Below are 14,778 nucleotides of genomic sequence, written 5' to 3' on the forward strand. Positions count from 1 at the left end.
AAGTTTGAGACCCATTTAGAATGTCTGACAGGAAATATTATCTTAGCCTTAAGGATTTTATTCAACTCTGCTTTGATTTGAATTTTAAGATTTGGGTGAATTTTCCTTAGCTTCTGTTGTACAGGTTTCTCATCAGAAATCATTGGAATTGTGTGTTGAATGATAGAGGTATCATAACTTTTCAGATATTCGTAATTCCAAGCGAATTTTTTTTTGTATTTCTTTAATAATATAATGAAAGAAAATATTTCATCTGATGAAAGTCCAAGTCCTAGATTAACATTTTGTGGTTTGGCCTCAATGCCGAGATTTACTAATTCAAACCTTAAAGTAGAACTTTGAAGTTTTGCATTAGTGACCTTTTTGAATCTATCCTTAATATCATAAAGATTTTCTAGCTTGACCATAGATTTAAGAATAGGATTTTCATTGAGTCTTTGTTTTAATTGAAGATCATGATCGCGTTCATCGATAAATTTGATCGTCATAAGATCTTTCAGAAGTTAGGAAATTTAAGATATCCTCATCATGATTAAATACACGCCAATTGGTGACATTATCTGGGACAGATGGCCGAAAAATTAATTCAATAGAAAATCTATATGGACTATAATCCTCAGATGGAAGGAGTTTAGAAGCAACATTAGCCAAAAGATCGGCTACTGCATTCTGTGATCTAGGAATAGGAGAAATTTCAAATGCCAAAAAATGAGTTATGAGATCTTGAACAAGTGATTGATAATGTTTGAGATGACCCGAAAGACAATGGATAGTATTTCTCACTTGTTTAGTGACAATTTCGGAATCACCAAATACTTTCAGATATTGGATATTCAGGCCTATTTCTTTATAAAGACCTTGAATCAATGCCTCATATTCCACAATGTTATTGGTACACTCAAATTCTAATCTACATGATAACATCGTTTTTTCTCCTTCTGGACTAACTAAAATACATCCTGCTCCTGCACCGTCATTGGATTTTGATCCTTCAAAATACAAAGACCAAAACAAATGCTTATTTATAGTCTTATTTACAAGTTCATCTGCAACACTAACACACTTTGAGGTATCAGTATGGGAGAAATTTTCTATTTGTGATATGACACTATTAACAGGAAAAGGAGATTGCTAAGCATTAAAATTCCCAAAAAATGACTCAGCCGAATAGTTTCCGAGAATGTTATTATTGAAGGCTACATGTTGATTTTCTTGTTCAAACTTGGTTACTGTATGAGTCAAATGTTTTTCATGATCTATTCTGATTTGATTTGGCTTCCCATTATAGGGAAGCCACATGTGAGACCAATTAGTCGAAATATAACTGTGAAGTTTTTCAGACCAATCTCTGCTAAGGATCAAACCATAAAACTCAGGGATGTCAGCAATTAATATATCAATTCTTTGGACAACCTTGGGATCAGCTAATAATCTGATAGTAACTGAATTTATCTCTCCTAGAACTTGTACCTTAGTTCAATCTAATTGAACAATATGAACTGCAGACTTTTGGGGCTCAATATTTAACTTGGAGCAAACTGATGCTGGCATTATATTTGATGAAGCCCTTGAATCTATTAAGCAGTTATGCAAATTTCTATTGTAGATCTCATAAGTCAAGAGAAAAGGAGGAGTATGAGAATTCGACCTGTCCCCAATTAAAATAGCATCAGTAGCATCTACCTTATCACATGGTGGCTTACCTGATCCTTTAGTAGCCTTGGATAATACACTAGTTGGAATAGGAGAAGAAGGTACATCATTTAATTCTTTAAGAAGCAACTTTTGTTGATTTTTGAGCTTGCTAAGTTCGTGCAAAGAAATATTTGCTCGAGTCTTATTCATGTCTTCCACAATGTTATAATCCATGGAGTCTGAAACTACTAGTGTTTTAGATGATGAGGGAGGATTGGAGGATGATGGTTGATTGTTGGGAGGTGAAACTCGAGTTTTCTTTGTGGGAGCTTTGTCTTTAGTAACAGGCCTTGAGTTTTTCTTCTTAGAATTTGTTTGATTAGGCTCTGCTATTCTTTTGCTTCTGCTATTTACTGGGAGATCTTTCTGTTCACTTTCATTATCAGAATTGGGTAAGACAAAGTCCCACAGTCCATGACATTCAACTGTTTCATCTTCTTCCATTTTTTCAGTTGATAAAACTGTATCTTCATCTTCCTCATCATCCAGATCAGATTCGACATGAGATATAGCATTAGGCAGTTTAGGATCAGCTAACTAATTTCTTTTAAAGTTCCTAAATGGTCTTTTCGTAGAAGTTTCAGCCACCTGCTTTTTTATTTCAACCATTTCATTAGACATAGTTTTAAGAATGTTTTGTAAACCTTCCATGTCATATGGATCCTTGATTGCTTTCTTCTTTGAATCATCTCTAAAGGTAACTTTTTTGGATTTCCTTTCTTCTAGAGCGTTTTTATTTTCCAAAGCAAGGATACGTTTTTCAACAGCGATTGCTTCCTTCATATTTTCTACTAATGTTGGTTTAGCAGCCCTATCAACAAAGATGGCTATGTTTGAAGGCAAGGCAGAGATATACCATTCATTTCAGACTTCTTCACTAGGCTTGGATGTCGCAGGAATTTTATTCAACAGCTTATTAAAGCGTGAGTTGAAGTCTTTGATGGGTTCCTTTGATTCGGATTTCAGATTGGAGAGATCATTAATCAAAGTGGTTGTAGACCTATCGTCTCCAAACTTAGTTAGAAATTGCTCCTGAAAAAGCATCCCAGCTATTGATAGACCCTGGTGGTAATGAAAAGTACCACGATCCTGCTGCTCCTTGTAGAGTGTATGGAAATAGTCTAACAACAACATCTTCTTCCGTTACTCCATTCAAGTTGATTGATAACATGAAATTATTTATATGTTCTTCCGCTAATAGGCCAATGTCAGGATTAAATTTTGGTAACCATTTTTCAGGATGTGCTGGCAATTGACTCAAAGGTGCAGGCATTCTGACTACTCCTAGGTTGGTCCATGGCCTTGGTTGAGGTTGATTATGTGCCATCGTTGAGCTAACAGTAGAAGAGGGTGATGAAGCAGTTGAAAGTGATTGGGTAGAGGATGTTGAAGTTCCTGTACTTGTTTGGACTATGATATGAAGTTGGGAAAGGGATGGATGACCTTGCAATGGTATAGATGTAATAGGCGATCATGAGGACAGAGTCCCAATGTTAACTTCAGATGGTGTCTTCCTAGCCCTTTTTCGACTTGGTAGAGGGAATCCAACTGGTGGAATGCCAAGTTTTTCACTCAGTGCTCTAGTAAGCGGCTGTGATAGGATATATTGTGAAGTCACATTGACTTGGGATAAATCAGACTCTTCTTGGGATATTGAAAACCCTTGGAGTTTATGAATCAAAGACTGTACTTCAAGGGGTTCAAGAGAAGAATTGTCTAGTGTGTTTAGGGTTTCAGCAGTGGGTGTTGTATTTTTCTTTTCAACTTCTCGCTTAGAAATAGGAGATTTAGAATGCGAAGGAGAAGTTGGAGGAGATGGTGAGGGAGTTTTACTCTTGGAATGGCCTGTGGATTTAGATTTACTCACCATTCATAGTTAGCCCCTCCTTCTAGCGCCAAAAATGTTGATGCCTCTAAAATCGTAGCACCAACATTGGGGATAACCACCCGGTCTAGACCTTAGTATAGCTCCTTTTCCGTTTGGTATGGTGGCTCCAACTGGATATGTTGGGACCAGTTTCCCAATAATGTATGGTTTGATGAATGAGTGTTTTAAATGTATATCAAAGATGGTAGATGGTTGAATCTATGACTTTAAAATATATAAATATACCTATATGACCAGGGTAATCTTATAACAATGCGATTTTTTATGATTCCTAGTAGACAAATAATCATATAGATGGTTTACTTATCCATAGAAAGATGCATTTAAATAATGATTACTTTGTTTAAGAAATTAAACAAAGTAATTATAAAAACATATCGCATGACATCATAATATTTATTGCTGATATATATCTCTAATGTAACAATTCTAAATCATTCAGAAGTGACTCAATATAGAATTGCTTGAAGTGTGTGAATACATCAACAATAGCAAATTAAATGGAATTCTAATTAAATCAAGACAAAAAGAAAAGTGATAGAAATACCGCATGCATTTGAGTCTTGATATGTAAGTAACATTCTGGTTCCACCTTTTTATTCCAGAAACTTCCAGGAGATACAAAAATGCAGGTCTTGAAAAAGTTCTTTCACAAAAATCTGAAACCTTGATCCACTGCTCATAAAAAATAAATTTAGAAGTGTAGAAGTGCAACTTCTCAAGTCTAGTTTTTGTACAAATTGAGGACCCTTTCTTCAATAACATGAAAGGGTTTATATAATAGAATTAAAACAAGCTATCAACAAAAATCATTGAGAGTTGTTGGAATTGCAAACATTAAAATATGGGATTTGAATTGTAAAAATAGTAGTGCGATTGCCTTTGAAAAGATTCATTGTATCTATTTCTTCTCCTGTATCCGCAACTAACAAATTGAGAGCATGTTTTGAATTTCTGGAGGATGACTGATCCTGGAGTACAGTTGTCCCGTGTACGTGGCATCTGAAAGCTCAGGCATAATGCGATCAACAGCATCGGCAAGGCATTTGATGGTCATCTGTTGGTTGTGCGGTTTGACCAAAAAGGACCAATACGCATCCAAAGTAAGGCTTTGTACTCTGTTGAGTTGTTCATCTTTGGTGGCCAAATCCTGCTTCCATTGATTTTCTAACAATTTTGCTTTTGGAAGCTTTCCTGGGGAACAATCAGAAATCAAATTGGCCCCATATAAATTATCATTTACCATCTCAATCACGTTGTTCATTATAGCCCTTTCTCTCTTTATCAACTGTGTTTCCCATTCTGAAAACAATATTTCTTTATGCGACTCTTGAATTTTCGGTAGGTTAGCAGCTCTTCCTTCCATTGTGCTTTGCCAGAAGAGGAAATTTATGACCTTGTCATCTGCATCCTCAAATTCTAATCTGGTATTAACTGCTTGATGTATCAGTGATGTAGTTACGATGCATAATGGGTCGACAAGATATATTCTATGGCAAAGTAGATTGAGCTGTTGAGATAAGGCCTTATTCGCTTTTAGGGATTCCTTCTTAAATTCCTCGACCTTAGGATAATCTTTGAACTGTTCTATATATAGTTGTAGCTGTGAGATTTACTCCTCTTTAGCCTTCATTTCTTGTTGATGTGTCAATTGAAGCTGTTTGAGCTCTTGAGACAACTGTTGTTGTTTTTGGATGGCATGCTGGTCTATTTTCTGTTCCCCCGGGTCTAATTGTACTTTAAGCTGCTCTTTCTTTTGTTTTTCTTCTGCCAACTGTTCCTCAAGCCGATTAATCTTATGTTGTTCTACTATTGTTTTCTCTTCAAGCTGAGTAATCCTTTAATCTTTTTCTTTGATTAATTGGTTAACTTCAGTGGCCTTATCAATTTTAGCAGTTGTGTATGCCCCTGTAAATTGAGATAACTTAGTCAAATCCTCAGAAGGATTGACTTCTCAATCCTTCCATATAACATTCATAAATTTAGATTGAGGAGCTGTAGATGATGTCTGGTCTATTTTCCTATTTTTCCTCTGCCTTTTGACTACAACCCTGTGCTTTGGGCTTTAAAATACATCCAAGGGTGGTATTTCCTCAATATTTAATGTAATTTCTCCTGAAGGATTTTCGGGGATTATTTCAATCTCTTTCTGAAATATGTCTGTACTGGGTGTCCCTTCAATCGCACTATCAATAACGATGGGTTGTTGTGTTGCAGGCGATGCTGATGCGATAATGTTTTGGAGGTTGCTCTAGCTTTTGATCTACTGTTCAAATTGCTCCCATTCTTTAATCAATATGTGGTCAATATTAACATCTGTGCTAAGGTGTTCTTTGGTATTTCCACTTGTTTCCCCTTCCCCAGAAATCTCTTCAATAGTCTACTCCCCGCTGTGCTCTGCTTACTGAACAGTAGGGATAGTATTTAATAAATCTAGAGGTAATGTCCGTAACCTCCGTGTCCGGTATTCCATGAATTTGTCCATAATTTCAGCTCCCAATTTGAATCTTGCCAGATGAGTTACTTGTGAGAATAACTCTGCTGAAGCGAATAAGTCATCAAACTCATCATCTTCATGTATAAATTTACTAACTTTCACCTGACTGGTGAAATTGAAAGTAACCTTGTTTGGATCATGCTGTCTTTTAGGAATCACCGCTAGACTCAGATCCTTAGTTTTCTCTGCTTCTTTCTCAACATGTTTAAAATCATGCAATGTGTAAGTGCCACAGCGGAGGGAAATGAAGGCCACACTTGTTTTTTAGAGTCTTTAAGCTTTCTAGACATCCCTTTTTCCACTATCTGGTATGTTATTTCCCTACCTAATAGCTTATCTGGAATATAGAGTGGAAGGACATGAGGGTCTGTAATACTACCAAAAATCCTAATATAGGTGAACTTCTCCTCCCCGAACCAACTGCCGATTGAAGTTAAATCAATGCTAGCCTCGTCAAACAGCTGAGGAGCAGGTTTGTTAAAGATGGCTTGATGGACAGGTAAAATGAAACCATGGAAAATTCTATATATAAGATTCTTGTAGTCAAATTTCCATAAATACTTATGATAAATATGAATGGGGGTTGGATCTTGAAAAATCCATTTCCAACCTAGAATGGGAAATTCGAAATTAAAACAAATTATGTCCATTATGTATGCACTCATATAAAATGGGGGCACAACTCCGGTGGTGACAAATCTGTTCCTTCTATAATCTAGTATTTGACTGGCCATTTTATCTGATAGAATGGTTGCCCAATCCATAATAAAGGAGTTGATTGCTGCTTCCATCAATGGAACCATTTCTATAGAAAATCTAGCAAAATCAGGGCTTCCAAAGAGCCTACATACCATAGCAGCAGCATAACAATACGAAGATGCCAAGGAGTCCACAGAGTACATACCAGAAGATTCATGTTTATGCTTGTTAGTGTTATAGACATTTTTGTGCCTTATAGCATAGAGCATGAAATGTCAATAATCTGAGGGATCCAAAGTCCCTAAACATGTTGTTCCTACCCCTAGAGGAACAAGGTCAGCAAACCACAACACTTCAGATCAGTTCTCCACTGAAAAACACTCAAAAACAGGTCAATTTTGGATCAAAGCAGCTGCTCCACTGGGCATCTGCGCTGAATGTCAACTGCTCCATGGTGTACCTGCGCTGAATGTCAACTTCATCAAAGGCTACCTGTGCTGAGCGAATTTGGACATGTGGAGGAATCTTTCCTCAATGTGTCAGTGCCCAGGAAGCTTCCAAATTGACACTTGGATCAGAAGATTCGCCTAATGATGAGTAAAGAGGTTCTAAAACTCCAAGTGGAAGGTAGAATCTCTGAGTGGACTCAAGAACTAAAGAACAACTGGGGTTGAAGAGGACAACAGTCACACATCAAGCTGACTTATCTTCACTCCAAAACTCTATATAAGGATCTCATCCCATGGGATCTGGAGGCGGGAATTTTGTGCAAAGAATTGTTGTTGGTTTACAGTTGAGAGTATTGGGTGATTGCTTGAGGGAGGTGAAGAGGAGATTTCTTTCCGTCGGGAAGGTGATGCTGGATTGGGCCTCTTATGGTTGTATCACCGCCTGAACCTTACTTTCTTCCATTAATAAAGCATTTGAGGTTCTTCTATTCGCACGTGTTTCAATGATGTATTGTCTTACTTGCGTATTTGATTTATGCTAATCCTTGAATCAATTATGAATGCATGCTTCTTGTAGTTTCCCTTTCTCGTCTTGTTTGCAGGATCTTGTGTAGCTGGGCCCGTGAGAAGACAAGGAGCTGGGAGCAAGCAGCAAAGAGAGAAGATTGGATCAACCATTTGCGCAAGACATCGGTAAGTGGATCTCTTCCTTTCCTCTTTTGCATGTCATAAAGAAGTAATCTTAGATAGCTTTGCTTTGACTGTTGCTAAGGAACTATCACCCTTAGAGTGGGATAGGGTCATTCCGTGTTGGATACTTTTCCCCACAACAGACTGGCGACTCTGTTGGGGACCGTGTCTTGTTGGTAGCTTGTGTTTTTGCTATTCATTTCCTATACAAAGGGAGTACCGAATCGAACTGCATTCGAATCCTTCGAAGGCAAAGTAGAGGGCAGCTACTCTAGCTCAGTTCTGGGCATGTTTATGATTTGAAGAGCTGATCCACAAGGACTCTTATTAGCTCTTTGTGATAGTGTTCATCTTCCTTTAATCATCCTCTAGAGTATACTTGATTGATAGCCTCTGATTTGGCCAAAAACAGTTGATTTTTGAGCAATCTGTGACCCGGAACCAAAGAGAGACGAGAGTTTTCTCTTCAGTGCAGCTGCAGTGAAGGCTACCTGCGCTGCAACACAGGTCCCGAAGGGGCTACCTGCGCTGAATGTCAAACTGACAGTGTCCTACCTGCGCTGAACCAGTTTTGCATTGTGCAACTGGGGTTCCCTGCTTTCTGTTGCCCAGTTTTCAGTATTGTTTTTGCAGCCTGTTGTCAACCTGTATACCCATCTGAAACTATCTTTCTTTGCCGTCATTCCGCCTCAGTTGTGTGAAGAAACCATGATTTTTCTTATTGTATTTCTTACTTTCATTCACAGTTTCCCATAGCGAAAGTGAACTAGTCTTGCTGTGTCCTCTTGGATCTAGACCTGTGATAAAGTGTCGTTGTGATTCTAAGAGCTAGCTTATTGCTGTTCATAGCTGCTTGAGCATTTTCATTCGTTATGCGGTTTGAATTTCAGTATTTCTTGTGTCGAAACAAGTGAATCTTAAGGTGTTCTTTTGATTATTGGACAAAAACTTGTTTTCTTTCGCTTGAAATTGAATTCGAAATCATACAACAGCTTTCTTTTTGTAATACATCAACATTAAGGAAGAAGAAAATAAATACTTGCATTGTGCATGTGCATTTTGACAGTTTGCATGTCGATTTAGGAAAGTGCATCAGTGTGTGCTCTATGATCTGTTTGAAAAGATGATGTCTTTCTTTTCCCTCAGTAGTTAAGATTTTCATAAGTCGAAAGAATTGAAAAAGCTTGCTTATCATTCTTAGACTGCATTTAGGAGTTGTATCATACATCACGTGGTGATCCATAAAGGCAAACTGCTAAGCAAGATCAACCTAAAACGAACTGAATTTACATAACAACGCTTTGAAACATAACGAAACACAGTAGAGGTCTAGGTAGAGACGTGTTCCGGCGTCGTTAAACATAGTGACTGTCGATCTCTACGAAGGTGGGTGATTCCTCCTGAGGGACGATAGCACTAATACGGATTTGTGCTCCCGCGTACCGTCGCGTATATTGGGAGACCCCTATAGGAACAAAGCCTTTATCCATAGGAAGCCGTGTCGGCCGCCCTACTGATCGCGATGCAGTGAACACAGCATTCACGAAGATCGACCACTCGTACCGTAAAACGTATTCTGTGGTTTCGCGAAAGGTTTGGCACACCCTCTGCCTAGAACTCCAGAGTAGTTTCTTTTGGCCTTTTTCAAACTCTATAACTGAAAAAGTCCATCCGAGCATTTGTCACTTCGGGCTCGTTAATACATCGAAGGAGACTAGAGTCATCTTTAGCTTTTTCTCGACTCTTAAAAAGTGAAAAAGCAAGTTGTGTCTAAAGCGTCGTCATATAAAATTCATTTTAAACGGAACATAATCACCTCCTATTCCTGCGTTGATCTTCGAAGTTAGTCTTTTGGCATCGTAAATTCTTGTAGAATCGCTAAGAAATCTTTTGGATAGAAAAGATATGTCTGAACAACCGTTGACATCTAGGACTGTGTCGTCTGACACAGCAGCAACAGAACCTCCTGCTGCTACTCCAACAATGTTCCCTGGTATACCATCTGTCCCGGCAAATTGTCAACAACAAGCCGGAGTCCCATCAGGGACGACAATATGGTTAGTTCCTATTTCTTCATCCGGATTATCATCTGGTACTTCTTATGTTGAAACTCAACAAATTGATCCAATGTGTCTTCAAAGGCCAATTTACCCTTTAAGTACTGGATTTCCACCATGTGGAGGGCAGTATGCTCTTTCATTGTTCCCTCCTAGAGAACAACCATATGAGAGTTTACAACAAGGATCAGGTCCAACTGGAATTACATCCAGCGGTTGGGTACCAATACTGCCTCAACGATCAGGAGTCGCATATTCAATGCAACCAGTACACCCTGTGTCGAATATTCCCACCACACCTGCTATGGTGAATGCGTCGCAAGTACAAGCGCTACCTGTTGTAATACAACAACCTCTTGTCTCAACGGCTCAATCACAATCTCAGGGTAGTGCCTCCTTATCTGGAGCGACTCAGGCTGAAACAAGTACTGTGACTCCTCATCTTGGTCAATCATCCAGTATTGGTCAACAGCAAATGGTCCAACAACCAGAGCTGGTTCAATCTCAACAACCGCCATTCCAGCAATCATATCAAGGACCTGAGCAACAAGTCTTTGTAAGTAATGGGCAACCATGCTATAATGGTTATACCCATCAACCTTGTCAGAGTTGTCAGCATTGTGTTGGTCTGCAAAGACCCATTGCTCAGGCGATACCATCTTATCCTGGATATGCTTCGCCCAACCTGAACCAACAGTTGCCTTTTGTAGCAACTCTAGAATTACCAGATCTAAACCGGCTGACGAATGATCCAATTGCTTATGCCCCTTGGTGGCCAGCAATTCCGCATAAACTTCCATCGGACATTCCTAAATTCAATGGAAATCCAGGTGAAGACCCGTCGAATCACGTCATGACTTTTCATCTGTGGTGTTCATCGAACACTCTAAACGATGATTCGATAAGACTTCGCCTCTTCAAGAGGACATTGACAGGTCCAGCGGCTAAATGGTACATTGAATTGCCAAGAGCCTCTTTCGACAATTTCAGCTCCTTAGCCACGACTTTCTTAACCCATTTTCAATTACCGATAAGGTATGAAACGGGAACGGAACTCCTTACCAACTTCAAACAGACAACGGCCACTCACATATCTGATCATATACATGAGTGGCGACGTCGTCGTAGGATGGTGAAAACTTACGTTCCCGATCAGCTGTTAGCTGAATGGTTTATAAAGTCATTACTTCCGGCTATAACGGAAGATGTGGCCAAGGGAGGAGTCGTAACAGAGGAGCAAGTCATTGCTCGTGCTCAATACTTAGACTTAGTATATACTCAGTCGGGCACACTCTACGACAAAATACCTGACGCCCCTAGACCTGAATTTTCAATTCCTCCCCCTCCTAAATCGAATACTAACTCTCACGCCAGTAATGGCGTGACTGGCAAACGCAAAATTTCTAGTCAAAATGCAAATGAGGAACTTCTTGCCTCAGAAGTAAATGCCATGTCGACCGACAAGGGCAAACAACTGAAGCAACCAGGGGGCAAGAAGAAAAAGAAAAGGAAAGGGAAACCCCCGACAGGGTGTCATATATGCGATGAGGATCATTGGACGAAAGATTGTCCACATATAGCTGAAGTTAAGAAACTCTTTAAGAGTTCGAAAACCCCAGCAATATTGACTGATCCGTTTCCTAACCCAGGCCAAAATCTGGTTGCTAATCGAAATGCTTCCCGATCCCAAGTGCTTATGTTGTCCACCTCAAAGCAGCAGAATAATGCTTTGACAAGGAATAAAGATTACAGGAATCCAAAGCAGTTGAACAACAAGGCAAATAAACAACCTAGTAGTTCAACAACAACTTTGACCAAAGTCGTGCCACCCATCATTCCTGAACCAATGATAAAGTCGCCAAAGGGAGTAGTACACAAATCGACATTTAATCCTCGTGCAAAAATAACACAGGATTATAATATAATAGAGGACCTGGCCCAATCGTCGTCCGCTATGTCGACACTTGAGGTAGCGCAAAATTGCACCTCCCAAGAGCAAGCTTTATTATCAGCCATAGGTGGGATTGGCCCAATGGATTCCAATCTTGTGACCTTTGATCATAAAGGATATGACCCTCAGTTACCAGCTCAACAAGCTTTCCTTATTCAAGTGAAAGCCCTCAACAAAACTGTTCATCGAACAATTATTGATGAGGGGGCATCTACATGTCCTATGTCGATGAGTTGCTGGAAAAATTTAGGCTCACCACCCTTGTCGAAATCGTCAACGACATTAAAAGCATTTGATGGACGCTCATACACTCCATACGGGATTCTAAGTAACTTGCGAATTGAACTGGGGGGAAAAACAGTAGAAGTTGATGTTGAAGTAATCGACGGAAACCTCGATTACAACATCCTACTGGGAAGGCCCTGGATATATGCCATGGCCGCAGTTGTGTCGACCTACTTCAGGAGGATTGTATTTCCTTTTCAAGGAAAAATTACAATCATCGACCAACAAAAATTTCTCCCCAACAGTTCTCAAGTTACGGGAAGCAGCACAATGATCCATGAAAGTAATCAATCGCTCCAAAATATTGGAGTAGGTCTCCTAAAAGACCCTGCCTTAATGGGTACTTTTGCCCTACCGCCGGCAGGTAACCTGGCGGAAGTAGCCACAGTGGAAACCTACAATATGAAATCTTCTATATCCAACGGATTCGAAAGATTCCTAAATATTTTGTCAGCATGGATCATCGCCCTAATGGAAATACTGTAAATACAGTGGGCCCCGAGGAAGGTTCTTATCTCGTGTCAACCTCGTTAAAAAATGAAACAAGGAGTCATGAGGATAGTTCTTTTACTGTGTCAACCTCATTAAAAAATGAAGCAAATCCCCTTTTCAAAATTCAAAGGTAAACCTTCATTCCAACCACCAAGTTGAATGCAATGAAGCTTGGGGGGCACCCTCCTTTGACATGCGTTATTATGATGCTGGGGGCATGCAAAAGAACGAGCAGTTTTGGCAAAGTTCATGCTCGTTAAAAAATAAATGCAAAACCGAGCAGTTTTAACGCGAAATTCATGCTCGTTAAAAAATAAACATAAGCATGTGAGCAAGCTTCCTCCAGAGTTCAAGCTCATCCAGAAAAAATGAACCGGTAAATAACCATTTGAGACCGTAAATTCATCAGCCATAAAAAGCCTTCGTCGTGTTTGCACCGTCACCTCCACTTTTCATTTGGCCGATCATTCACATCCACTTGATTGTTTACCTATTTTGAGGAACAGCTGCGAAGAGTGATATCACCTAGCCATCCTTGTGACACTGCCGTGATTGGAAAATTCCAACCTGTACCTGGAATCTACTGCTATCCCTGTTTATCACTCGTTCCTCAAAATACGAGTCTTCTTTGAGCTCTTTTCACTGACTCGTAAAAAATGAAAAGTTTGCCGAGTTTTGGCCTTCCAGCTCGTTAAAGGGACCGGAAGAGCTATCCCTCCTCTAGATTTTAATCTTTTTGGACCTGAGGGATTATTGCACAAAAAGAGCGAGCGCTTGTCTAGTTCAGCTCGATAAAGCTATCGAACATTCATCCCTTCTGTATTATTTTATACTTTTTCGGACTTAAGGGATTAGATGACGAAAAAGGACCTTTGGAGTTAACTTTACGTACCTTTTTAGACTCTCTAAAAACGAAAAGGACCGAGTTGTCTTTGTCGCTAGACTCGTTAAAAACATTAAATAGCGACAAACTTGTCTTTAGACGAGAACGAGTTTCCCTATCGCTAGGCTCGTTAAAACATAGCGATGGGCTTGCCCGAAGGGCAGGTTATAGAACAAGCATATGTTATCCTTCTCAAGCTTGACAAAAATAAAAGAGGTACTGGTCAGAAATGACTGGGGAAAAATTGGGAGAACCTCAAAGCTTAATGGTAGCAAGTCGCTCTTGAACATGACACTTTTGCCTCCGTAAAAACATCGGGTTGGGTTGTTTTCATTCACCGGTCCCTTCACCATGGTCTCGCCATACCATCCACATTTGGGGTAATGCTGCCGATCCATCACATCAGTGTCGTTATATGTTCAAGAGATGTCATTCAGAGAGTGTCAACCGGGTCCCATCCACTGCCATACATCATCTTTCATCCTTTCATGACCGCCACCCTGAATCATATTTCACAGATCGTTTTCACCATCATCACAATTACTAGCTCCGTTCCATGTCACTGATGTGGGATTCATTAAGGCCCTCCTTTGACAGATCGCTTCTTGTCGACATCAGCTCATTATCCAAGAAGTTGATCTAGGAACACCCCCTCAGTACTTTGAAGCTTGCATGCCTCAATGGCAAGTTTCTCACTTCCGGCGACAGGTATACATTAATGACCTTCGACCGGGAGACTTTGCGTGGTGTTCGACGCCAAATCCTATATTCATGCCACGTGAATTGTGCTGCAGTACCTTGAGGGTCATCATCATTATCGGTGATTCCTCTCGCGCTTGTTAACAGTTTACATCATTGACTGGTAATCAAGCAATGTCTTTCCATGTTCGACTCCAAGAAATTCTCACATGGATCGACCTGTACTTAGAGTGAAGATCGGACAAGTTTGAAGACCCCAGATCTAGTTTCATCCATCCGGGCTGCGATATATATTCAGGAGATAAAGACATAGACATGTGCAGCAGATGATCATCCTACTAAAAGGATGATAATTTAAGCAGAGAATTATCAGTCTACTATCAGACGATCGTCTGTTTATGTACAGAAAATGTATTTATAAAGCTGAGCATGGGAAATACCCGCATCAGCTAGATCATGAAAGCAGTATGAAAAATAATGTATTGTATCGTAT

The sequence above is a fragment of the Pinus tabuliformis genome, chromosome 5_1, assembly GCF_031772625.1.
Source record: "Pinus tabuliformis cultivar Carrire ecotype Pingquan chromosome 5_1, CPIR1, whole genome shotgun sequence".
Taxonomy (NCBI): Eukaryota; Viridiplantae; Streptophyta; class Pinopsida; order Pinales; family Pinaceae; genus Pinus; species Pinus tabuliformis.